The 27,717-nt window shown below is 47.2% G+C and overlaps 5 non-coding genes across 5 annotated transcripts; 4 read left to right on the top strand and 1 right to left on the bottom strand.

Moving 5' to 3' along the window:
* Positions 1–6,766: 6,766 nt before the first annotated feature.
* Positions 6,767–6,848, top strand: TRNAS-AGA (transfer RNA serine (anticodon AGA)). The gene has a single exon. It is a non-coding gene; the product is annotated as a tRNA-Ser (tRNA).
* Positions 6,849–10,397: 3,549 nt separating this feature from the next.
* TRNAM-CAU (transfer RNA methionine (anticodon CAU)) lies at positions 10,398–10,469 on the top strand. Its single transcript has one exon. It is a non-coding gene; the product is annotated as a tRNA-Met (tRNA).
* Positions 10,470–19,340: 8,871 nt separating this feature from the next.
* On the top strand, positions 19,341–19,422 carry TRNAS-AGA (transfer RNA serine (anticodon AGA)). The gene has a single exon. It is a non-coding gene; the product is annotated as a tRNA-Ser (tRNA).
* Positions 19,423–22,730: 3,308 nt separating this feature from the next.
* On the top strand, positions 22,731–22,802 carry TRNAM-CAU (transfer RNA methionine (anticodon CAU)). Its single transcript has one exon. It is a non-coding gene; the product is annotated as a tRNA-Met (tRNA).
* A 3,809-nt stretch (positions 22,803–26,611) lies between these two features.
* Positions 26,612–26,683, bottom strand: TRNAM-CAU (transfer RNA methionine (anticodon CAU)). Its single transcript has one exon. It is a non-coding gene; the product is annotated as a tRNA-Met (tRNA).
* Positions 26,684–27,717: the final 1,034 nt, after the last annotated feature.

Here is a 27,717-nt window from a genome sequence, read left to right as displayed (position 1 = left end):
ACGATCTCGTAGCACTCTGTCGTGGCGCTGCGCACGATCTCGTAGCACTCTGTCGTGGCGCTGCGCACGATCTCGTAGCACCCTGTCGTGGCGCTGCCGGTCGGACACAATGACTGTAATGAGAGGCTGGTCCCTGCTTTGGCATCGCCTGTTTCGGGCACAATGACTGGAACGAGATCCCTGCTTTGGCATCGCCTGTTTCGGGCCCAATAACTGGAATGAGATCCCTGCTTTGGCATCGCCTGTTTCGGGCACAATGACTGGAACGAGATCCCTGCTTTGGCATCGCCTGTTTCGGGCCCAATAACTGGAATGAGATCCCTGCTTTGGCATCGCCTGTTTCGGGCACAATGACTGGAATGCGAGGAGGATCCCTAGGCGGTCGCATCGCCGCAGACGCGCCTGGAAACACCTGGCGATGAGTGTTGCGGCGACGACGATCGGGCCAAAATGTCTGCCGCCCGCCGCAGTCGCGCCGGCAAAACCACGTGTCGCAGGCGAAACGCAACAGACCGCCCCGCCGGGGGAAGGAGATCCCGATGGACAGGGGACTGCATCCGCTGTCCGGAGGGATGTCGCTCGATGATGCTCATAACCGAAGTCGGGCGTCCCTTGACGTTTCTTGAGCGCAGCGCACAGAGAAGGCCTCGTTCTCTCGTTCAGGTTCGCACGGGACACTGCAAAGTGACTTCGGGAGAGTTCACATTTTTGTTCTCGTTCCCGGCAAGCGTTAGAACTACGCTGAAAACTCAACCGCTCAGTCAGCAAGCACGGCACAACCCTCACTAAGCCCTGCCAGGCTCTTTCCCCTTTTTAGACCACTGCCTAGTTCCTTACAGTAGTCTAGCATCACTCAGAACGCGTCCACAAATTGAAAAATTGCACTAGAAAGCATATCATCACTTTGAAACACTAAACAAAAGCAATATGTTAAAAAAAAATCCTGCCTCAGGAAGAAAAACATCAGTAACAAACAATTTTGAGGCTGATTCCTACGTTAGGGGCTTCGACTTAAGCCATCGGCGTTACCGTTGAGACTCCCCTTTTTGTAACGCACCTCAAAGGAATATTGTTGTAAAGCGAGGCTCCAGCGCAGGAGGCGGCCATTTTTGGGAGAGATGGTCTGCAGCCATTGGAGAGGGCAGTGATCCGTCTCAATGATAAACCTCGAGCCGGCTAGATAGCATGACAATTTCTGAACGGCCCACACGAGACACGCACACTCTTTCTCGGTGGCGCTATACGCCTGCTCACGACTGGTCAGCTTACGACTAGCATACAGGACGGGGTGTTCTACTTCTCCATTTTCCCGTTGGCACAGTACAACGCCCATGCCTCGCTCACTAGCATCGCACTGAACAATGAACCCTTTTGTATAGTCTGGCGATCGTAGCACAGGCTGGCTTGTTAGGGCACTCTTTAGGGCGCTAAAAGCTCTTTCCTTGGTCTCGTCCCAGACGACTGTTTGAGGCTCTGTCTTTCTTAGAGCATCCGTCAGGGGAGCCGCGATATCAGAGTACCTAGGGATGTACCTCTGATAGTAGCCGGCGACACCTAAGAACGACCGAATATCGGTCTTTGTGCGCGGTTGCGGAAAGTCTCGCACAGCGGCCACTTTTATTTCAGAGGGGCGGCGACGACCCTGACCAATCACGTGACCGAGGTAGACAACCTCGGCCTGTGCTATCTGGCACTTAGGAGCCTTGACTGTCAAGCCCGCTTCGCGCAGGCGGGTTAGCACTGCCCGCAAGTGTGTCATATGCTCCGACCAGGATGCGGAGAATATCGCTACGTCGTCTAGATACGGTAAAGCGAATTCTTGCTGTCCCCGCAACACTTTATCCATGAGACTTGAAAAACAGTATGGCGCGTTCTTCAAACCAAAACTCAACACTTTAGGACGGAATGTTCCCATTGGTGAAATGAACGCCGCATACCTACTAGCCTCTTCTGTAAGTGGAACCTGCCAATAACCCCTGACAAGATCTAGGGTGGAAATAAACTGAGCGCTACTAACTTTCTCAAGGCGCTCCTCGATGTTAGGGATCGGATAAATTTGATCCTTAGTGATGGAATTAAGCCTGCGGTAGTCGACGCAAGGACGAGGTTCCTTGCCCGGTACCTCAACTAAAATCAAAGGGGAGGTATAATCACTCTCACCTGCCTCAATAACACCGAGCTGTAGCATTTTCTTTACCTCAGCCTCCATAATATCGCTCTGGCGGGGTGACACCCGATACGCCTTGGATCGTACTGGCTCTGGGGAGGTAAGTTCTATATCATGAGTAAGTACCGAAGTCCTACCAGGCCTCTCAGAGAACAGACCTTGAAACTCTTGTAATAGCTGGTGTAGTTCGGTTTTCTGCTCAGGCGACAGCGGTGCTTTACTGATAAGGTCACTAATGACTTGACCGGTGTCTTCCCTGTTCGTCACTGAGCCTAGTCCCGGAAGCTCGACCGGAAGCTCTTCAGGAACGTTTACCATCAGGCACACCACTGCTTCCCTTTGTCTATAAGGTTTGAGCAGATTACAGTGGTAAACTTGCTGTGCTTTCCGCTTTCCTGGCAGACTTACCACGTAGTTAACGTCCGACAGTTTCTGAACAATTCGCGCTGGGCCCTCCCACTGCACGTCTAGTTTGTTGTTTAGCGATGTGCGCAATATCATGACCTCATCGCCAACCTCAAAACGACGGGCCCTGGCTGTCCGATCATAATAAACCTTGGCCCTCTGCTGGGCCTTTGCCATTGCTTCACCTGACAACTCCTGTGCCCTTCTTAAGCGTTCGAGGAGCTTAAGTACGTACTCCACCACGACTGGGTCGTCGCCCCTACCTTCCCACGATTCTCGAAGCATGCGAAGCGGAGATCGAAGCGAGCGACCGTACACCAGTTCAGCTGGCGAAAACCCCGTAGCCGCATGCGGCGCGGTCCTTAAAGCAAACATCACCCCAGGCAGACACAGCTCCCAGTCAGTTCGATGTTCAAAACACAACGCTCTCAACACGCGCTTCATGACGGAGTGGAGCTTCTCAACGGAATTCGACTGTGGGTGGTACACTGAGCTGTGTAGCAGCTTTACCCCACACCTTTCGAGAAAAGTTGTCGTCAAAGCGCTAGTAAACACTGTGCCCTGATCTGATTGAATTTCTGCAGGAAAACCAACTCGCGCAAATATGGACAGTAGTGCATTAACTATCTCAACTGAGCTGAGTTCTTTAAGCGGCACTGCTTCAGGGAACTTTGTCGCTGGGCAGATCACAGTCAAAATGTGTCTGTACCCCGTGGCTGTTACCGGCAGAGGTCCCACTGTATCAATAACGAGCCGTCTAAAAGGCTCCGTAATGATAGGTACCAATTTCAACGGCGCCCTCGATTTGTCCCCTGGTTTGCCCACCCGCTGACAAGTGTCACATGTCCTCACGAAATGGTCTGCGTCCCGAAAACACCCTGGCCAATAGTACTCTTGCAAGAGACGGTCCTTAGTTTTCTTAACTCCTAGGTGTCCGGACCACGAACCCCCGTGTGACAAGCGCAACAGATCCTGACGATAGCATTGAGGCACGACCAGCTGATCGAACTCCACTCCTCTGCGGTCTAGATACTTCCGGTACAGGACTCCACCCCTTTCCACAAAACGCGCAGTTTTCCTGGCGATACCTTCCTTGACATTGCAGCGCACGTTTTCCAGGCTGCCATCCTTTTTTTGCTCGGCTATCAAAGCCGACCGGCTGACTTTTAGCAACCTATCAAGTCCGTCTGACGTAGGCGCGATAAGCAAATCAGTAGATAGCTCTTCTAACTTTCCCGCGTCGGGCGTTTCCTCTCCAGTATCTGGCGCCTTTAACGTTACAGACTCAAGTTTATTCAGTTCGGGCGTGCTCGGAATATCAGCTTGCTGCGCCTCTGACCCTTTTTCGTTGTTTGATAACGTCGGCCCCGCAACTACCGCCTTTGCAGCGAGCTCCCGAACCTTCGATCTGGTTAAGGCCTGAACACTAGCTTCACCAAACAAAAGCCCCTTCTCGCGCAGGAGGTGATCGGACCTGTTTGAAAATAGGTACGGGTACTGGGGTGGCAGCATAGATGACACTGCCGCCTCTGTCTCAAGCGCTCCGAAAGGTCCTTCAATAAGCACCTTTGCTACTGGCAGACACACGCTATGAGCTTCCACGGCTTGCTTGATCCACGCGCACTCGCCCGTGAACATATGGGGTTCTACGTAAGACGGGTGAACTACATCCATCGTAGCTGCGGAATCGCGAAGCACTCGGCACTCTTTCCCGTTCACGAGGAGGTCTCGCATGTAAGGCTCGAGAAGCTTCATGTTCTCGTCAGTGCTGCCTATTGAAAAAAACACAACTTTTGGTGTTGTTTCCGGACACTGCGCCGCAAAGTGACCCGGCTTCTGGCACGTATAACACAAGCGCGCTCGCCTCATCTCGAACCGCTTTCTGCGTTTGGCTGCCGCCGTCTCTTTACGTTTGGTCGGACTGCTTTCGCTCGCATCCTCACTACGCGTGTCCCCCTTTAATCTCCTGGGTGTGAACTTCGGCCTCTCAAACTTCGAGCCAAATTCACCCTTTTGACCGTCCTTAGCTCCGCGAGCTCGACGCGTCACAAACTCCTCGGCTAGCTCAGCGGCTCTAGCCACCGTACTCACGTCTGGCCTATCCAAGACCCAGTATCGCACGTTCTCCGGTAACCGACTATAAAACTGTTCTAGCCCGAAGCACTGCAGAACTTTATCGTGGTCACCAAACGCTTTCTCTTCTTTGAGCCACTCCTGCATGTTCGACATAAGCCTATACGCAAACTCTGTATATGACTCACTTTTGCCTTTCTCATTTTCCCGAAACTTCCGACGGAACGCCTCCGCAGACAGCCGGTACTTTTTTAGCAGACTCGATTTTACTTTGTCGAAATCCTCTGCCTCCTCTCTATCCAAGCGAGCGACTACGTCGGCCGCCTCGCCGGGTAACAAAGTGAGCAAGCGCTGTGGCCACGTTTCCCGAGAGAACCCCTGCTTCTCGCACGTTCGCTCAAAGTTAACCAGGAACAAACCAATGTCCTCTCCAAGCTTAAACGGCCGCATCAGGTCAGTCATTTTGAACAATACTCGTTCTCCTGCACCGTGTGCCTGACTTCCATTACGAGCGCGTTCCATCTCTACCTCAAGACGCTTCATTTCCAAAGCGTGTTGACGGTCACGCTCTTGTTGCTCTCGCTCTTTCTGTTCTTTACGTTCACGCTCTTCTTTTTCTTTTGCAGTCTCCCTCTCTTCAATAGTCTCAAGGCATTCCGACAGCTCGTCATCCTCAGCCTCTAACTCAAGAATAGCCTTTAGCAGTTCTGGTTTTCTGAGTTTGTCCGAGACATCCAGACCCAACTCTCTTGCAAGCTCCAACAATTTCGGTTTGCGCAACGACTTCAAATCCATGGCTGCTCTGAATGCTGCTTTCTCTACTGCTTACTATTGTCTTGCCGCAAACTAACCCGGCAGCAACGACAACCACAATTACCAGCTCTGTTTCTGACACTAACAAAAGCCTGGCAAAGCTCAGAAGAAGAAAGTCCCGCACTCACCAAACCTCGCAGGCAGGAATTCCGCGCAGTCGTTCCGCTGCAGGCAACCAGTCGTCACACAGGGCTCGTTGCACTGCTCCCGGATCGTCGTTGAGCTGCTCAGCATACTGTCAACTGCATCTCTTTGCTGCTGGCCTCCGTTGTCGCGATCTCGCCGCTGGCAGACCGTTGTTTGAAGTCGTAGGCGATCTCACCGCTGCCAACCAGATGTTTGGATCCGACTGCTGGTACGATCTGTTGGGAACTCGGCGCTGACGCCCGTGGTTGTACCTGGGTCGCAAGCCCCAAGGGTAGCGTTGGCCTGGCGGCCTGGGGTACAACTGGAAGCATCCGAAGGTCCCGGCAAAGCATGAGTCGACTGGTAACAACGAAACAACTTGTTTATTTTAACATCGCAAAGAGTTGGCGGTCAGGTTGACCGAAGTAGAGAGACGGGAGAGCACTTCACTCAACAGAAGAAATCGGAGCCCTCCTTTTGGCGTCCGGGGGCAGCTGTTTTTATACTCTCGCAGTTGAGGGCAAGAAGGAACCCCTCAAAAGACGAGCACGTGAATGTACAATGGGCTAATGGTGACGCACACTGTCGTGGCGCTGCGCACGATCTCGTAGCACCCTGTCGTGGCGCTGCGCACGATCTCGTAGCACCCTGTCGTGGCGCTGCGCACGATCTCGTAGCACTCTGTCGTGGCGCTGCGCACGATCTCGTAGCACTCTGTCGTGGCGCTGCGCACGATCTCGTAGCACCCTGTCGTGGCGCTGCCGGTCGGACACAATGACTGTAATGAGAGGCTGGTCCCTGCTTTGGCATCGCCTGTTTCGGGCACAATGACTGGAACGAGATCCCTGCTTTGGCATCGCCTGTTTCGGGCCCAATAACTGGAATGAGATCCCTGCTTTGGCATCGCCTGTTTCGGGCACAATGACTGGAACGAGATCCCTGCTTTGGCATCGCCTGTTTCGGGCCCAATAACTGGAATGAGATCCCTGCTTTGGCATCGCCTGTTTCGGGCACAATGACTGGAATGCGAGGAGGATCCCTAGGCGGTCGCATCGCCGCAGACGCGCCTGGAAACACCTGGCGATGAGTGTTGCGGCGACGACGATCGGGCCAAAATGTCTGCCGCCCGCCGCAGTCGCGCCGGCAAAACCACGTGTCGCAGGCGAAACGCAACAGGGTGCAGCAGTCGTGGCCGAGTGGTTAAGGCGATGGACTAGAAATCCATTGGGGTCTCCCCGCACAGGTACGAATCCTGTCGACTGCGCATTGTATATTTTATTAGGGTGTTAAATCTTCAATTATGCTGCCGCTTCTCTGAGTGATTGGGAAAGTAGCGCATTTCTTTTTAAGGAAAGGTAGTAATTTCGCAGCATTCTTGCAGGCTGCATTTCAGTTCACATAGAAATACCTAGCTTATGGCGAGTCTGTTATACCGTGTTACTTTCGCCTGCGCTATTATATCTTTTTTTTTTTAATCTTAATAATATTTTTTTTTCACAGACTTGGCGAAAATATAGTCGTAGACAGGCAAATGGTGTCGTACATTGGGGCCAAAAAATACTATTGGCGACGCGAAGTACATTGCGAAAACCGCGTTACTTGTGGTTTAAGTGAAGTAATAAATCAGTTTGCCTTGCCAGGGAATTATGAAAAAATACACTTCGGAGGAGATATTGAGGGTAATTTATGGACAGAATAGTCAACATACTTGCAACGGTAGCAATATTTATGTAAGGAACATCATAATTAAAACAGTAGTAAGGTGTGGCTTTTAACTTCCCACAATTCGGCCTACTTGTTTTTTATTTCTACCCGAAAGTTATTTTTCTTTTCAGGTGAATATATTTTTCCAGATGAACATTCACCGACATTTTTCGGGGCGTAATTTTTGGCGTCGAGCTTGCCCGGGCTTTCTTTCTTTCTTTCTTTCTTTCTTTCTTTCTTTCTTTCTTTCTTTCTTTCTTTCTTTCTTTCTTTCGCTCAGTATCTAGTTCACTAACTTTTCTCACGCTAAAACGTGCAGCGCGTCTGCATATCCTGCTGTTCAACACGGTAGTTTAATGCACTGAGTTGCAAAATTTACGAGAACTTCTCTTGCAAAAGGGGCAACGCCACGCGGTGTTTTCACTGTGCGGAAATTATACGAACGTGCGAGTGAGATCATTTGATACTCAACACAAACAGGGTAATACTTTATTTGTAATATTACGAGGCTACCGAGCTATAACGAATAATACAAAATGACATTACTCTCCCCTTTACCCCGCTTTTTATTTTAGTCGCATTGGCGAGCAAAATTTTACATAGTGTGACTTTGACTGCGTCTTCACACTTTCGAATCCGCAGTGGCGGCAAATGGGCTGTCGGACCCTTCGTGCGTGCGATTTTTCGATGTTTGGAGGGCTGAACTTCTGCGCGACAACGCACATGCGGCAAGGACGGGGAACCAGTCGCAACGTGGACCGTATAGACGTGTCACTGTGGCCTTCCTAAATAATTTTTGTTTTGATACTTTCACGAAAACAGTGTCTAAGTTTATTTATTAAGACCTTATTAGACTTTATTATTCTAATTTATTAAGACTAACTATGTAATTAGGCTGAATGCAAAAGAATATGCACATGTTCTATCTACAATCGACGGCAAGAACATCACTTTGTTTCTGTCCAGCTACGTGACGGTTACATATATTTAAATCTTGGTGCATGACAGTTGGGCCACCCTGTACAGTTTGTTAACTTTTCACGCACCTCTCGGGTGGCTGTGAGACATCTTTACTGAGATTAATATTTTTTTTCTTTAAATTTGCTTCTCAGGGACAGTTCATCATCTTTAAACTTCTAGTCAGGAGTTTGAACGCTTATTCGGCTATTGGGCCGCATCTGTGACGTCAAAAGGGGCCTGTGCGGTGTGTGCGTTCAATCACTCACTCAAGCTGTGGGGGATGCGCGTCGTTTAAAAAGAGTCTAATCTGCATCTCGGGCTCTTCTCACGGTTGACTGCACTCGGGAATACAGCGGAAGATTAGATTTCTGTTACGCGTGGACTGATCTTCAACTTCATTAAAGCCGAGTGCCGAAACCCTTCCCTGAAGTGTTTGTGGTTGTCATGGCTTGTTCTAACGGGTCGATGGAGTTACATTTTTCTTTCTTACAGTTGATCCACTGCACTCTTTTCTAGATTGTATCCATACCAAAGACTACGTAAACTTGCGCGTATGGATCCTGCAAATAGATGCAGCATGCAGCCAATCTGTTTGCTCTCTTTTGAAGAGTTGAAAGTGTTAGGACAGCTGCGAAAATGGCAGTCCACTCAACGTGACATTATTTCATGCATGCTTCGAAAACGGCACGATAAATCAATTTAACTTGCAATTCGTAACGACGGTCACAGGAACAAACGCAACCCAATACGTTAGCTCAACCGGATCTGAGTGACACTTTTCTGAGCATCTAAAGCGCGCATTACAACATAATTCCAAGATAGTTACATTTCTTTCTGAGTGCAAAACGTCAGCGCATAGCCAAATTTGACAACTTGTTCTGCGCGCTAAAACTTCCCAAATAAGAAGAAGTGATACAAAAATCCGCCACGTGCCAAAATGAAATGGCGATGCTGCGGTGACGACGCGAAATTCAACATAAGAAAGCGTTGCCTTCATTTACTTAAACTACAAATCATTTGCAACTAAACGAACGAAAGGAGTGTTTTTGAATAATAACTTAACGGCCTAACTTATTTAGCCTTTCTCTTTAGCTTCTCTTGGTAAGGACACTAACGACAAGAATAAAATTTAGCTGTATTAGTAAATTACCCGTCCACAATATACATAAGACATTTGCATAAGCGACAGTGGTATGTGCGGTAAATTGACTTATAAAGAAGTCATTGCAATAAATTATTTAGGACGCTCTCAGGTTTGCCGGTGTTTTTTTAGGGTTTCAAGGTCCAGTAACATCATCTTACGCAAAAAAAAAAATGAAAAAAATGTCTAAAATGTCATTTGCGCATTCCTTGAATAGGCTGCCCCAAAGACTATTAGAGCAATCCCCCATCGTACCTGCAGTCATAAACAAATACGCAATGCATTTGACGGCGGAATTGCATACAAATAAGAAAATAATGAGAAAGTAACATTGACATTGCTCACACAGTATGCTTTAGTGCAGGTAAGTGTTGCTACATGAATGAGTCACCGTATAGTGATTTAATTACTAAATCAAATGTACAAATATCGCGAAAGAATGAATTTATATGATCCAGTATTTTGTAAAATACGTTTTTATCGTAATAGCACGGTTGGTTTTGCGGATTAGATCTTTTCAAGAAGTCTGACATATTGACATTGTGTTACTTTTTTGGGGGGGCAGGGAGACATCTTCAAATCCTTCTAACCATATTTTATTCAAGTGGATTACAGAAGTGTACAGAAATTAGGTGATAGTTTCTGAGTACAAAACATATCCTTTATTAATACGAAAGAAAGGAAAATGAAGGTGACAGCTGAAAAAAAAAAAAAGACGAGGCGAATTTAGCTGCATAGATGCTGACGCCACGGACGCATAGCATGGCCCTGTAGCTATATCACAAGAACTGCCACAGGTTGTTCGACGAGACTACGAATCTGCTTTCGTAACCTTTTTTTTTCTCTCTCTCTCCTTTCTGATGGAGCAGCGGCAGGCGGACGCCATTAGCGACCGGTTCACGTCGTCCTTGCCTGGACGACTCTGGTCGACTCTGATCAATCTGCACGAGCGACACCGATGTGGACTCCACGGTCAAATGGCTACTACATATTAAGCAAAACGTGCTCAGCAGAGTGGCGCAGTGGAAGCGTGCTGGGCCCATAACCCAGAGGTCCGTGGATCGAAACCACGCTCTGCTACTTTTTTTTTTTTTTTTGTATCCTACATTTAAATTTTCCAATGGACTGTAGTGCTTGTGCTCTTCTATACCTGTCGTTTGCTTTTCTTTTTTCAGTTAAACCAGCACAAACCAAGCACCCGAAATTTACTGACCAACACTCGCGTAAAATGACTTGCTTGTAAAGAAGTGGTAATACATCACACACACCGAAATCGGCGCGTCCACCGCCGGCAGCCACAAAACCGCTGGTAAGTCACCGAGTTACGGGTTTTAAGATCAACAGCTTTGTTTGGCTCTCTACCCGTCGCGGGAGCCGAGTAGCTGTGGCTTACCGCTGCAGAGCTCGAGGTCGCGGGTTCGATCGCGGCCACGACGGCCGCATTCGAAATGCAGAATTTCAGAAACACCCGTGTACCGTGCACTGGACTTACCTTAAAGAAAACCTTGAGCTCAAAATTAATCCGAAGCCCCGCCACCATACGGCTTGCCTCGATCATAATCAGATTATGGTTTCGTCACGCGAAACCCCAGAATTCAATTTAATTTATTTGGCTCTTCCGCACGTTCTCGTGTTGGCCGGTGGCTATCTTGATAGTGGAACACTGGTTGGACTTTCCCTGACGGTAAAAAAAAAGGCGCCGATTCCCTCCGGCTCGCACTATTGCGCAACCGTCGAGGCTCATTCGTCGCTGCACGTTGCCCATCGCCGCTGTTCGAGACGTGCGTGCCTTCAGGGTGTGCTGGTTAACGGCTCTGTTCTCTACGCAATTACGCACTGAAGCAACAGGCGCTGCCCGCAGAACCTCGCTTCAACAAATGTGCGCCTTCAAGCGCATCACTTCCTTTAATACAGCGGACAGCTTTTCGCAGCGTTCGCGGTCATTTGCTCGCATATTGACGATCATCGTCATTGGTTTCTGCGCAACCTTTCGTTCTTTTTTTTTTCGTTCTTTTCTATTTTTGAACAAGTCTGCGCGAGAATGATCGCAAGCGTACCAGAAGTGCATCAGAAGCATATGGGAAGGCTGCAAAGATGGAAGTGGACTGAAGCTGCCCTATAGAAGTCTCGAGCATCGAGTGCGCTATGCTGAGCGATATGACAGTTAATTGAAGGCAAAGGTAAATATTACTGCCTACTGCGCGCAGCTTATCTTCTTTTTTTAGATAAAGGATTTCCTCGCATGCTTCTTTTGGCCGCTGGAGATAACAAATTCGCATATAACGAACGCACCACAAACGGTCGGTTAAGTGCGTTATGACCGAGTTTTGACATGCTGCATTTCCCAATATATCGAACTATTTTTTGTCGCGTAAGCTTGTTCATTATAATCGGGCTCGACTGTACTAGTTTGTTCATGGTGCATGAACCTGCCCCACTGTAGGTAGATCAGATGTCCTAGGTGAACCTTCTACCCATGTGCTGGTTCAGGTCTGCCTTCTGGTCCAGCGAAGGGTACAGCCCACGTGGCCATTCCCTTGCTGAATAAAGGATGCCGCCGAGAAGGAGAGGCTACTCGCCGTTGAACGGGAGGATATAGAGCCGACGCATTCACACCATTTGGTCGAAGCCGAAATTATTAATATTTGGTCTGAAATCACACAAATAATTCACAAAGAGGAAAAAAAAAAGGGGGAACAAGCAGGCTGGGTAACTCGCACTGGAACGAGCACAACGCCTGTCTGTAATCTTTAAGAAAAAGGGGTACCGAAACATCGACATGGAAGATAGTAAGCAGAAGAGGCGAGAAATAAATGTCAGGATGACGGATCACAAAAAAATGTTAAGTTAAACGATGACAAATAGAGTATGGCAGTAGGCGAGCATTAAGCAACTGAGATCGCCGCTTGATAAAAACGCTTGCTTGGTGCTCGCCCACCTGTGAGGCACAATCGATCACGTCGCTCATAGGCGTCTACAAGGGGCGGTCCAGTTGCGCCTGTTGATCAGCTGTTCAGTTCCCCTTTTCCGTGTGAAATTGGCTGGGATTCACTGCGTTGTAAAAAAAAAAAAAAAAGAAATGGCAGCGTTAACTTTCATTTCTGGAAACAGTTCCTCGGATGCATGCTATACGTCTTCCATTGGGACCCGTCGCATGGCTCATTTGCTTAAAAAGCTAATTAGTGGGATTTGTTTCTTGTTTAAATACTTTATCCAGTCACTTTCACATGTATGACTCTATGGTAGAAGCAATCAAGACAAAAAAATTTATAATGCCATATTTCCTATTTTTTAAGGAATTAGGGACACATTTCGTAAAACACGGTATAGTCGCCCAAAGGGCTTGGGGCCGTCTGACGTAAAAACATTCCATTCTGACTTGATCCTAGTCTCCTGAAGTCATATTTACGTAACCGCCGACGCAAGCATCGGACGGTGACCCGCAGCATCTTTGAACAGCCCACTGAAACGCTGTCCTCGTATATAGAAGGTCACTTTTGTTTGCTTTGAAAGCAAATAGCATTGCCTACTTTGGCAGGTTTTTCTTATCGAATTATCTAACAACAGGCGAGAAGCGCGCCGAAGTGGAGAGGGTTTTGGTAGGTCCTAGCTAGCGCAGTGAAAGTAGATAAACGGATGAGGACAACAGAGCTAAAACGGCGATCGGTTCTCCCCCAGCTGCAAGCATATCGTTTCTATACACTTCTATAAGTATCTATATAAATCTATATATGCATGGGAGGCCGCCGAGATAAAACTCAGGCGTCTCTCTGTTGCCCTAGCAATCTTTTTTTTCTTAAGCCCGGTCCACATGGTGCGATATTACACTGCAATATACACTGCGATATAAACTGCGTTTATCGCAGCTACGATTTTTGGGAAGTGAAGAGGAAGACGACGCTGTTCGATCGGTTGTCACCTCAGCTCTGTAATTTTTCCATAGGTTTTGCTATTCATTAAGTGAGTTATTTATATCCTTGGAAGACGGCCGCATCTTTAAGGCGGTACTGTCCCTATGGGAAGGGTACGGCTGCTCCGGCGCCTGCATCTTTAAAGGGACAGCGCCATCCGAAAGAAGCCAGCGTGGCGGAGGCGGCCATGGCCTCGCAAGGTGTGGAGCTGCCAGACATCAAGGACGATAAGCGGTCCAGTGCGTCATCATCGCCCAGTGGGGACGACTCAACTATCGTCGACCCTTACGTGGAAGTGGCTGATATGGCGGAAGTGGACAGCGACGGCTTCAAGGTGGTGAGTCATCGGAAGCAAAGAAAGGTCGAAAGCCCAGTGGTAGTTTTGCCAACAGAGAAAGGTGTTGATTTGAGAGAGCGGAACCCTATCAGTCTCTTCGAAGCCATTAAAGTACGGCTGGGATCTGCCCCGATTCGCAACCGCTTCACAACGCATGGTGCTCTTTATTTAGATATCGCAACGGAAGAGCAAGTTGACATTCTTCTCCGGTGCTCTCAGATTGGTGACATAAGAGTTAAAGCCCGGCTGCCCCACTCCTACATGACTAACACATGTGTTATTAGGGGAGTACCAGTGTGGTATTCGGAAAGCGACCTTCTTGACTACTTGAAACCGCAAGGTGTTCTGCACGTGAAACGTCTGATGCGCCGGGTGGAGACTCAAGAAAAAGAATGGGCAGCGAAACCTACTAGCTCTGTTGTGATAACGTTTGCTCCCAACACCGAGCACCCCGAAAAAATTGACCTCGGTTTTACCAAGCATGCAGTCAAAGAGTTCGTTGAACCTACTCCCCGATGCTTTAGGTGCCAACGCTTTGGGCATGTGGCAAAAGTTTGCATCAAAGATCAACGTTGCAAACGATGCGGTGGCGCCCACCATTACAAAGCCTACAAGGCAGGTTTTGCTTGTGCTAATTGTGGTGGTGACCATCCAGCGAGTTTCGGTGGCGGCCCCTTCCGTGTAAGCGCCTTACACCGCCTATTGTCCTTCATTAGTGGTCCCAAACCACAACCTATTGAGAAGCCGATACCTGGAAGTGACGAGTTCCCGGCGTTAGATTCGGAAGTTGAGTTCCCTGCGTTAGAGTCCGAAGTTCGTAGCGTGGTAACCAGCAACGTCAGTGAGCGACCTGAGCCTAGCAAGACGGCAAAGTCCTCTGTGGGTGAGTCGGTTGTTCGATCTGCTGCAGCAAAAAATGTCCAAGATTCTCAGCGACCAGATCACAGCCAGACTCGACAACATGAAGGACATTTCCTCGCCTGAAAAGAGATGAAGAAACCAGCTGCAGTGGTCAAGAGTGGGTCCCAGTCCCCAACTTTTGTTGAAGTTGTGAGGCAGTGCGTACAGCGAAATAAGGAGCTCAAAAATCAGGACCTGTCCGACCTTCTGCGAGTTTTGTCTGAAGTCCTTTGTTCATATTTTCAAGCGATGCAGACTGGCACCCTGAAGAACTTTCTACAGCTCGTTCTTTCCTTTGAGTCCATGATTACCACCTTCGCAGCGACCTTTACCTTATAATATGGCTAGTCTTCTTCAACCTCGTGCAACTAAATATCACCGAAAAGTGCCATTTATTATGCATTGGAACTGCGCTGGGATTATAAGTCGATTAGCAGAACTTAAATTATTTCTGAAAGATACGTGTGTTCCAGTATTGACCCTCTCGGAGGCTGGCCTACCAAGCGGGAGATCGTTGACTGGATATGTCGCCCATAAGAATTGCAGCATAAAGTCATTTCCCGCGGGAAGTGCTGCCCTTTACATACGAAGAGAGATTCCTCATGTGACTTTGAACGTCACCGATCTTTGCACCGATAGTATTGAGGTAACGGCTGTGAGGATACGGCTTGGCTTCCGAACTCTTTCTGTTGCCTCCGTATACGCGTCTCCGCGGAAAAAGGTAGCAATGGACTTGTTTCTCCAGCAGTTTTGTGATCGTTGCCCAGCGCCCCGAATTATCTGTGGGGACTTCAACGCCCATCACTCTGTTTGGGGTGACAGGAACACAGATTCCCGCGGACGCAAACTTGTAGAAGTTATCGACAGTTTGGACCTGTGCGTGGCCAATGACGGAAGTCCCACTTTCTTCCGGCCTCCAGCCTCAGGCACATCTATAGACCTAATCTTGCATTCATCTGACGTCCGCCTGAAGTGGTCAACTGCACCTGACCGCATGGGAAGTGATCACTATCCAATTTTAGTGTTTACCGCCGACTTCCATATGCGCTGCTGTAAAATTAGCCATGTTGTTAATTGGCACAAATACAGGGAGCAACTTGCATGTGTTTCTGGTGATGTGACAGACAAAATGATTTCTGGTAAGATGGCTGCTACCACAGCGCTCAAGGTGCCTAATCATTTTCCGACTCCGGATTTAAAACTCAGGAACCTTTGCGCAGCACGCAGAAGGGCGGCGCGACAACTGATGCGGAAGAAGGACGACAGATCCTTGAAAACGACCTTCAATAGGCTTAGCTCTGCCATTCCACGCCATACGAACAAGCTCTATAGGTCGCAGTGGGCGTCCTTTTGCGCTAGCTTGACGGTTTTCTCACCGATGACGAGAATTTGGCGAGTCATTGGCAGTCTTGCTGGTGATTCTCGTCCTAGTAGACCTTTCGAAGCGCTTGCACTGCGCAAACAGAAACCTCTCGTGTGCTTGGCAGAGGAATTTGCAGCTGCCTTTGTAAGTGCAAGTTCAGCAGTTAATCCCTGCGCTCTGCCTGCAACATCTACGTCTGTGATGGACGCCCCGTTTACACTTCCGAGAGCTACAGACAGCACTCAGCAGCCTGCGGCGTCGATGTGCACCAGGTCCTGACGGCATCACCAACCAGATGATGCAGAACCTACCTCTGGAACACCGGAAGATGCTCCTAAGCTATCTCAATCGAGTGTGGGAGACTGGCGACGTTCCTCCTTCATGGAAGGTTGCTTGTGTTGTCCCAGTGCTGAAGCCCGGCAAAGAAATCACAGACTTAGCCTCGTCTCGTCCTATATCACTGACGTCGTGTGTGGCTAAGCTCATGGAGAAGCTGGCAAGTAAGGGTTTATCTTGGTGGCTCGAAGATAGAAGGGCTCTGACAACATGCATGACTGGATTCTCAACGGGTTTAAGCGCGCAAGATAGCGTCTTGGACTTGATAAGCCATAATGAACATCATAGAGCTTTCGGCCTTTCAACACTAGTTATTTTCCACGACTTATCAAAGGCTTATGATAGCGTCCTTCAGAGCTCAATACTAAATAGTTTGCAGGCCATGGGCGTACAAGGCTATCTTCTGCGATTCATTCACTCACTTATCAGTGATCGTAAAATTCAAGTGCGGTTAGGAAGTACCATAAGCACCGAAAGGGCGGTATCGCGAGGTGTACCTCAGGGAAGTGTTCTTTCCCCGACACTGTTTAATGTTGTAATGGCTGGTCTTCCCGCTGAAGTGCAAAAACATTGCAGGCATGTCCATATGCCGATATATGCGGACGACATTTGTCTTTGGTTAACCGGATATAAACATAAGCGTTTAGCTCTGATAGCTCGACAGGCATTACTTTCAGTTCAAAATTACCTTCAAGTTGCTGGGGTGACTCTCTCGGTGGAAAAATTTGGCTTCATCATGTTTCCAGGTAGAGGAAGAAGGTATGCGCGGCTGAAGATAGACCTTGATCAATCTAGCCTTCGACAATTGAAACACAAGCGCTTTTTGTGCGTCATTATTGACTACCGCCTACAGTGGCGACGAGCTATGGGCTCGGTTGTGGCATCGATATCTTCGCGTCTCAAGGTGATCCGTAGAGTTGCAAGTGAGCAATGGGGAAATCACCCTTCTTCAATGATCAGGTTGCACGATGCACTAGTGATGAGTCGAATAATGTATCAGCTCTTTTTAATTTCCCCCTCGATATCACAGCTGGAAGGACTTGAGGTTCTGCACAGAAAGGGCCTAAGAAGGGCTATTGGCGTTCCGCAGACTGCTCCTAATAATGCAGCACTTTATGAATGTCTATCGAGACCTCTTAGCCTAGTTGCTTCACAAAGGTCATTGATTCAAATTGGCCGCCTCAAACAGACGGTAGCCGGGAGAGCCCTTCCACAGCGCCTACGAGAGAGATATGAGTCCCGAGCGTACTTGGCACTAAATACTCCTGGTTACCTGGGTCTTGACGCTCTAGGTCGAACTAAGAGGTTGAAACCACCTTGGTCATCCGCGAGCCTCGATTGTTCGTTGACAATTCCTCACGTACGCGCTAAGCGGAGTTCTCCTCTGGCGGCAACGCGTTCGCTGGTACTGGGACATCTCGAAACTGAATATGCACGTCATCTTCAAATCTTTACTGATGGCTCTGTGGAAAAGGTCAAAGGATCTAGTGCAGCTGCTTTTCACATTCCCTCTTTGAAGTATGATTGGTCGGTTCGCTTCACTGCAGTCGTGTCCTCCACAACGGCCGAAAGCGTTGCCATTGAGGCAGCTCTAAAGAAACTATGGTTTTGTACGCCTCAACCTGTTGTCATTCTTAAAGATTCAAAATCTGCCCTTCAAAGGTTAGAGTACGGGTTCCCTACAGATGCCTTATGTCTTAGCTCCCTACGCTCGGTGCACAATCTCCGTGTCAAAGGCTTCTCCATACGTTTCCAATCGGTGCCCTCGCACATAGGTATCATAGGCTACAAGATGGCGGACAGCCTCGCCCGTAGAGCGCTGTCCGAGAATCCACTGAGAAGAGTGCCTCAAGAGGACAACAGACTCTTCAGAGAAGCGGTGTTGTGCCACTTTAGTTCTTTGTGGAGCTCACCTCACAAGCCATGTGTGATCAAGTGTCTCAAAAGAAACCAAGCCACCTTACTACTCCGCATTCGCATGGGCTTCGCTCGTACCCCTGCGTGGATGTATAAGACTGGCCTGGCGTTATCACCATTATGTTCAACGTGTGGTGTGTGCGGTGACATAGAACATTACCTAATGTGCTGTACTGTGTATAACGCGGAAAGGAGGGTGTTATTCGGGTCCCTCAAGAAGACAGGAGTTCCCGACAGTTCTCTTCAGGACATTGTTCTCCCGCGCGGGAACCGGTTGTGTAGGAAGGAGGTCTCTCGCCTTCTTTTAAGTTACCTACAGGACATGGATTTAGCCTCCACATGGTGAACTGAGGAGTGACCATTTGTAATTGTGAGGCCTGTGTCTGATTATGTGATTTATTCATTTTAAGTGTCGCTACGGTGGAGCAATTGCCGGCAGCAAATGCAAGGCTAATCCCACCAGCAGCCTACAACCACTCAACTCAGCTACGATTTCCGCAAATGTGAAAATTGCATTTGCGAGGATCTAGCGGAGCGCTGAATAATTCTTGGCGTCAGTTCGTTTCCGTAAGAAAAAAGAAAAGCAGCTTAGAGACTGTTCTCTAAACTTTTGAAGTCCATGGCAGTAACTTACGCACGCTTCCTACGTCGCTTCATTGTGGCTTGCTCCTCAATATATTGTGGCGCTTACCATTACATAACGGGCGATGAACCAAGAAGCCGGCGGTTAAACGGAGGGGGTGAGAAAAAAAACTTTTAGAGAAATTGTGAGGTAAGGTAAGGTGCAAATTATGAAATTAAGTGGAAATAGGCTAATTCCAGACAGGCTCCGTGCATGTGTTGCAGTTGCTTCGTTCACACAGATTGAACACTCCCGCGTGAGTTACTTTTCTAATGCTGTCATCATTGATACTTTCTCTGTGATAAATGTAGCGCACACGAAAGCCCATTGTTCCAGACAGCTTGAGAAATGAGATCAAGGGTAGACGCTTCAGCTATCGTTGCGCAGAAAATGCATTCGCAGCTGCCAAATGCCACCATTTCGCTGCTGCAGAAATTGCCAGCGCTTTTTTTTTTCGCATATCGGACGATTTTGTCGTAAAGGAGGTCGCCATATGAGAGCCTACACGGCGTCTCCGTATATATGGACACGAGGCGTTTAAAAATAGCTGGTGCCTTACCGTGCAGCAGTCGTGGCCGAGTGGTTAAGGCGATGGACTAGAAATCCATTGGGGTCTCCCCGCACAGGTTCGAATCCTGTCGACTGCGCAGTGTTCTTTTGCTTATTATTAAGGTGTTAAATCTTCAATTATGCTGCCGCTTTTGTGAATGATTGGGGAAGCAGCGCATTTCCTTTTAAGAAACGGTAATAATAATAATCTCGCAGCATTCTCACAGAATTAGCGAGAATAGTCGTAGACAGGCAAATGGTGTCGTACATTAGGGCAAAAAAAGAAAAAAATTCTGTTAGCGAAGCGAATTACATTACAAACACCGTGTTTCTCGTGATTTAAGTAAATAAATAAATCAGTTTGCCGTGCCAGTGAATTGTGAAAAAATAGACTTCGGAGGAGATACTGAGGGTTCTTTATGGACATAATAGTAGCCATACTTGCAACGGTAGCAATATTTATCTAACGAACATCATAATTAGAACAGTAGTAAGGTGTGGCTTCTAGTGTCCCATAATTCGGCCGACTTGTCTTTTTTTATTTCCACCCGAAAGTCATGTTTTCTTTTCCGGTGAGTATATTTTTACAGATGAACATTCACCGACTTTTTTCGGGGCGTGATTTTTGGCGTCGAGCTTGCCCGAGATTTCTTTCTTTCTTTCTTTCTTTCGCTCAGTATCTAGTTCACTAATTTTGTTCACGCTAAAACCTGCTGTGTGTCTGCATATCCTGCTGTTCAACACGGTAGTTGAATGCACTGAGTTGCAAAATTCACGAGAACTGCTCTAGCGAAAGGGGCAACACCACACGTTGTTCTCACTGTACGGAAATTATACGAACGTGCGATTGACATCATTTGATATTCAACACAAACAGGGTAATACTTTATTTGTAATATTACGGGGCTACAGAGCTATAATGAATAATACAAAATGTTATTACTCTCGCCTTTACCCCGCTTTTTATTTAAGTGGCAGTGGCAAGTAAAACTGATGTACGCCAGTAAAGACCATTTCACATAGTGCGAATTTGACCGCGTTTTCTTACTTTATTCGCAATTGCGGGAAATGAGCCGTCGAACGCTTCGTGCGTGCGATTTTTCGATGTTTGGAGGGCTGAACTTCTGCGCGAAAACGCACATGCGACAAGAACGGGGAACCAGTCGCAACGTGGACCGTATAGACGCGTCACTGTGGCCTTCCTACTTAATTTTTGTTTTGATAACGTAACACACTCAATCGCAAATAACTTTCACGAAAACAGTTTCTAAGTTTATTTATTAAGACTTTATTAGACTTTATTATTCTAATTTATTAAGACTAACTATGTAATTAGGCTCAATGCAAATAATATACTCTGTCTACAATCGACGGCAACAACATTACCTTGTTTCTGTCCAGCTACGTGGCGGTTACATATATTTCAATCTTGGTGCATGACAATTGGGGCACCCTGTACAGTTTGCTAACTCTTTACGGACCTCTCGGGTGGCTATGAGACATCTTTACTCAGATTAATATTTTTGTGTTTCACTTGCTTCTCACGTACAGTACATCATCTTTGAACTACGAGCTAGAAGATTGAACAATTATTCGGCTATTGGGCACCATCTATGAGGTGAAAAGGAACGCAGGCGTTGGGTGCGCTCAATCACTCAGTCAAGCAGTGTGCGATGGCGTCGTTTAAACAACGTATAATCTGCATCTCGGACTCTTCCCACTATTCACGGCACTCGGGAATACCGCGGAAGATTAGATTTTTTTTTTACGTCTGGACTGATCTTCAAATTCATTACACCCGAGTGCCGACACCCTTCCCAGAAGTCTTTGCGATTGTCATGGCTTGCTCTTGGGGTCGATGGAGTTACTTCTTTCTTTCTTACAGTTGATCCACTGCACTCTTTTCTAGGTTCCATCCATACCAAAGACTACGACCTACTGGTACCTTATACAGTAGGTCGTGCCAAAGACTACGTAAACTTACGCGTATGGATCCCAATACGTTAGCTCTTCCGGATGTGAGTGACACTTTTCTGTCCATCTAAAGCGCGCATTACAACATAATCCCATGATATTTACATTTCTTTCTGAGCGCAAAGACTCAGCGCATAGCCATATTCGACAACTTGTCCTGCGCGCTAAAGCTCCCCAAATGCAAAGAAGGGACACAAAAATCAGCGATATGCCAAAATGAAATGGCGATGGTCCGGTGAGGACGCGAAATTCAAAATAAGAAAGCGTTGCCTTCATTTACTTTAACTACAAATCGTTTGCAACTAAACGAAGGAAAGCAGGGTTTTTGAATAATAACTTAATGGCCTAACTTATTTAGCCTTTCTCTTTAGCTTCTCTCGATCAGGACATTAAAGAGATAAATAACATTTAGCTGTATTAGTAAATTACCCGTCTACAATATGCCTAAGAAATTTGCATAAGCGACAGTGGTATGTGCGGTAAATTGGCTTGTATAGAATTCATTTCAGTAAGTTATATAAGACGTTCTCAGGTTTGCCGGTGTTTTTTTAGGGTTTCAATGTCCAGTAATATCCATTTTAGGCACAAAAAAAAAGAAACGTCTAAAATGTCATTTGCGCATTCCTTGAATAGGCTGCCCCGAAGCCTATTAGAGTAATCCCCTATCGTATCTGCAGTCATAAACAAATACGCAATGCATTTGACGGCGGAATTGCATAGAAATAAGAAAATAATGAGAAAGTAACATTGACATTGCTCACACAGTATGCTTTAGTGCAGGTCAGTGTTGCTACACGAATGAGTCACCGTTTAATGATTTACTAAAATGTACAAACATTGTGAAAGAATGAATTTATATGATCCAATATTTCGTAAAATACGTTTTTCTCGTAATAGCACGGTTGGTTTTGCGGATTAGATCTTTTCAAGAAGTCTGACATTTTGACATGTTACCTTATTTTTTTTTGGGGGGGGGGGGCATCTTCAAATCCTTGTAATCATATTTTATTCAAGTGGATTACAGAAGAAGTGGACAGAAATTAGGTAATAGTTTCTGATTACCAAACATATCCTTTATTCCTACGGTAGAAAGGAAAATGGAGGTGACAGCTGAAAAGAAAAAAAGAAAGAAAAGACGCGGCAAATTTAACTGCATAGACGCCGAGGCCACATTCGCATAACATGGCCCTGTAGCTATATCATAAGAACTGTCACACGTTGCTCGACGAGATTACTAATCTGCTTTCGTAACCTTCTTTTCTTTCTCACTCTCTCTCCTTTCTTATGGAGCAGCGGCAAGCTGACGCCATTAGCGACCGGTTCACGTTGTCCTTGCCTGAAGGACTCTGCTCGACTCTGATCAATCTGTATGAGCGACACCGATGTGAGCTCCACGGTCAAATGGCTACTACATAGGACGCGAACCGTGTTCAGCAGAGTGGCGCAGTGGAAGCGTGCTGGGCCCATAACCCAGAGGTCCGTGGATCGAAACCACGCTCTGCTAATTTTTTTTTGTCTTATTTTTAAGTTTTCCCATGGACTGTAGTGCATATGCTCTTCTATATCTGTCGTTTGCTTTTTCTTTTCAGTTAAACCCGGATAAGCCGAACCAAGCACCCGAAATTTACTGAACAACACTCGCGTAAAATGACTTGCTTGTAAAGAAGCGGTAATATATGACACCCGCCGAAATCGGGGCGTCCACCGCCGGCAGCCACAAAACCGCTGGTAAGTCACCGAGTTACGGGTTTTAAGACCAACAGCTTTGTTTGGCTCTCTACACGACGCGGGAGCCGAGTATACCTATGGCTTACCGCTGCAGCGCTCGAGGTCGCGGGTTCGATCATGGCAACGGCGGCCGCATTCGAGATGCAGAAATGCGGAAACACCTGTGGACCGTGCACTGGACGTGCTTCAAAGAACACCAGGTGCTCGAAATTAATCCGAAGCCCCGCCACTATACGGCTCGCCTCGATCATAATCAGATTGTGCTTTCGTCACGCGAAACCCCAGAATTCAATTTAATTTCTTTGGCTCTTCTGCACGTTTTCGTGTTGGCAGGTGGCTATAGTGGTGGTCGAACACTGGTTGGACTTTCCCTGACGGTAAAACAAAGGCGCCGATTCTCTCCGGCTCGCGCGATTGCGCAACCGTCGAGGCTCCTTCGTCGCGGCACGTTACCCATCGCCGCTGTTCGAGACGAGCGTACCCTCACGGGTGTGCTGGTTAACGGCTCTGCAGTTCTCTACGCAATTACGCACGGAAGCAACAGGCGCTGCCCGTAGAACCTCGCTTCAATAAATGTGCGCCTTCAAGCGCATCACTTCCTTTAATACAGCGGACAGCTTTTGGCAGCGTTTGCAGTCATTCGCTCGCATATTGACGATCGTCGTCGATGGTTTCTGCGCAACCTTCCTTTTTTTTTTTTCGCGCATTTGTATTTTTGAACATGTCTGCGCGAGAATGTTTGCAAGCGTACCAGAACTGCATTAGAAGCATATGGGAAGGCTGCATAGACGGAAGTGGACTGGAGCCGCCCTACAAAGTCTCGAGCATCGAGAGCGCTAGTCTGAGCAATATTACAATTAATTCAAAACAAAGGCAGAAATTACTGCCTACTTCACGCGGTTTATCCTTTTTTAAAATAAACTATTTCCTAGCATGCTTCTTTTGGCCGCTGGAGATAACAAATCTGCATATAACAAACGCACCACAAAGGTTCGGTTAAGTTCGTTATAACCGAGTTTTCACATACCGAATTTCCCAATATATGAACTACTTTTTGTAGCATAAGCTTGTTCGTTATAATCGGGCTCGACTGTACTGGTTTGTTCATGGTGCATGAACCTGTACCATTGTAGGTAGATCAGGTGTCCTAGGTGAACCTTCTACCCTTGTGCTTGTTCAGGGCTCCCTTCTGGTCCAGCGAAGGATACAGCCCACGTGGTCATTCCCTTGCTGAATGAACGATGCCGCCGTGGAAAGAAGGGGTCTCTCGCCGTTGTACTGCAGGATGGAGAGCCGACGCACTCACATGGTTTGGTCGAAGCCGAAATTATTAATATTCGGTCTGAAAGCATACAAACAATTCATGGAGAGGAAAAAAAGGGGGAACAAGCTGGGCTGGGTAACTCGCACTGGAAAGAGCACAACCCCTCTCGATACTCTTCAGGAAGAAGGGGTACAGAAACATAGACATGGAAGATAGCAAGCAGAAGAGGCGGGGAAAGAAATGGCAGGATCATGGATCACAAAATTTGAAGTCAAACGATGACGAATAGGGCACGGCAGTAGGCGAGCATGAAGCAACTGAGATCGCGGCTTCATAAGAACGCTTGCTTGGTGCTCGCCCGCCTGTGAGGCACAATCGAACACGTCGCACATGGGCGTCTAGAAAAGGGCGATCCAGTTGCGCCTGCTCAGTTCCCCTTTTCCGCGTGAAATTGGCTGGGATTCATTGCGCTGTAAAAAAAAAAAAAAAAAATTGGCAGCGTTAACTTTTATTTCTGGAAACAATTCTTCGGATGGCGTGCTATACGTCTTCCATTGGGACCCATCGCATGGCTCATTTGTTTAAAACGTTAATTAGTGTAGTTTATTACTTGTTTAAATACTTTATCCAGTCACTTTCACATGTATGACTCTACGGTAGAAGCAATATGGCTACTATTCTGTCCATAAGTTACCCTCAACATCTCCTCCGAAGTGTATCTTTTCGCAATTCACTGGCACGGCAAACTGATTTATTTCTTCACGGTGTTTTAATGTATTTTGCGTCGCCAATAGTATCTTTTGGTCCCAATATACGACACCATTTGCCTGTCGATACGGCTATATTCTGGCCAGTTTTGTGAAGAGAAAAAATAATAATAAAAGATAATAAAAAAAGGATGTCATACTAGCGCAGGCGAAAATAACACGGGATAGCAGACTCGACATAAGCCAGGTATTTCTATGTGAACAGAAAGGCAGCCTGCAAGAATGCTGCGAGATCATTATTATTACTTTTTCTTCAAAAGGAATGCGCTGCTTTCCAAATCATTCACAGAAGCGGCAGCCTAATTGAAGATTTAACACCTTAATAGTAAGCAAAAGAACACTGCGCAGTCGACAGGATTCAAACCTGTGCGGGCATACCCCAATAAATTTCTAGTCCATCGCCTTAACCACTCGGCCACGACTGCTGGACGGTAAGCCACCAGGTATTTTTAAACGCCTCGTGTTCATATATACGGAGACCCCATGTAGCATCTCATATGGCGACCTTCTTTACGACGAAGTCATCCGATATGGGACCAAAAAAAGAACAAAAAAACAAAAAACGTGTCAATTTATGTAGCAGCGACATGGCGCCATTTCGCAGCTGGGAATGCATTTTCCGCGCAACGACAGCTAAAGGGTGTAAAAGCCTTGACCTCATATAACAAGCTGTCTGGAACAATGGGCTTTCGTGTGCGCTACATTTATTACAGAGAAAGTATCAATGACCACTGCAACTGCCAAATGCGCACATTTATTGAAGCGAGGTTCTACGGGCAGCGCCTGTTGCTTCCGTGCGTAATTGCGTAGAGAACTGCAGAGCCGTTAACCAGCACACCCGTGAGGGTACGCTCGTCTCGAACAGCGGCGATGGGTAACGTGCGGCGACGAAGGAGCCTCGACGGTTGCGCAATCGCGCGAGCCGGAGAGAATCGGCGCCTTTGTTTTACCGTCAGGGAAAGTCCAACCAGTGTTCGACCACCACTATAGCCACCTGCCAACACGAAAACGTGCAGAAGAGCCAAAGAAATTAAATTGAATTCTGGGGTTTCGCGTGACGAAAGCACAATCTGATTATGATCGAGGCGAGCCGTATAGTGGCGGGGCTTCGGATTAATTTCGAGCACCTGGTGTTCTTTGAAGCACGTCCAGTGCACGGTCCACAGGTGTTTCCGCATTTCTGCATCTCGAATGCGGCCGCCGTTGCCATGATCGAACCCGCGACCTCGAGCGCTGCAGCGGTAAGCCATAGGTATACTCGGCTCCCGCGTCGTGTAGAGAGCCAAACAAAGCTGTTGGTCTTAAAACCCGTAACTCGGTGACTTACCAGCGGTTTTGTGGCTGCCGGCGGTGGACGCCCCGATTTCGGCGGGTGTCATATATTACCGCTTCTTTACAAGCAAGTCATTTTACGCGAGTGTTGTTCAGTAAATTTCGGGTGCTTGGTTCGGCTTATCCGGGTTTAACTGAAAAGAAAAAGCAAACGACAGATATAGAAGAGCATATGCACTACAGTCCATGGGAAAACTTAAAAATAAGACAAAAAAAAAAAATTAGCAGAGCGTGGTTTCGATCCACGGACCTCTGGGTTATGGGCCCAGCACGCTTCCACTGCGCCACTCTGCTTTTTTCTTTCTTTATTACCCACTTGGCAACATACAAAACGAGACATTTTAACAATACACAAAAGTCACGACAAAAATCTCTGCCATTGGTTGGCGGTCACAGGGCTAAAAACGCTTGAAATTCGCTAGCTCAGTCATCACACTGAGCCATGTTGGTTTTTCTTTTTGCAAATTATACATTTCCTTAATATGACAAATGCTTTCAATGAAGTGTTCTCTGCGCCACTCTGCTGAGTTCTTTTCGCGTTATATATAGTGGCCATTTGACCGTGGAGCTCATGCAGATTTAGCATAGTCGACCAGACTCCTTCAGACTGAACCGGTCGCTAATGGCGTCTGCCTGCCGCTGCTCCATCAGAAAGGAGAGAGAGAGAGAGAGAGAGAGAGAGAAATACAGTTACGAAAGCAGATTCGTAGACTCGTCGAGCAACCTGTGACAGTTGTCATATAGCTTGGGCCATGTTATGCGACTGTGGGCTCGGCATCTATGCAGTTAAATTCTCCGGGTCTTTTTTTTTTCAGCTCTCACCTCCATTCTCCTTTTTTACGTAGGAATAAAGGGTGTGTTTGGTACTCAGAAACTATCACCTAATTTCTGCCCACTTCTTCTGTAATCCACTTGAATAACATATATTAGGAGGATTTCAAGGGGTCTCACCCCTCCCCCCCCCCCCCCCGTCCCACAAGAGTAACATAACAATGCCAAAATGTCAGACTTCTTGAAAAGATCTAATGCGCAAAACCAACCGTACTATTTCGAGAAAAATCTATTTTACAAAATATTTGATATCATCAATTCATTTTTTTTCGTGATATTTCTACGTTTAACAAGGGCATTAACTAAATCATTACCGCATAATGATTCAGTAAGTCATTATACGGTCATTCATTCGTGTAGAAACACTGATCTGCACTAAAGCATACGGTGTGAGGAACGTCAGTGTCACTTTGTGATTATTTCTTTATTTGTATGCAATTCGGCCATCAGATGCATTCCGTATTTGTTTATGACTGCAGATCCGATAGGAGATTAAT

Source organism: Dermacentor variabilis, chromosome 6, assembly GCF_050947875.1.
Source record: "Dermacentor variabilis isolate Ectoservices chromosome 6, ASM5094787v1, whole genome shotgun sequence".
NCBI classification, from domain to species: Eukaryota; Metazoa; Arthropoda; class Arachnida; order Ixodida; family Ixodidae; genus Dermacentor; species Dermacentor variabilis.
This window is presented reverse-complemented; position numbering and strand designations above follow the sequence as displayed.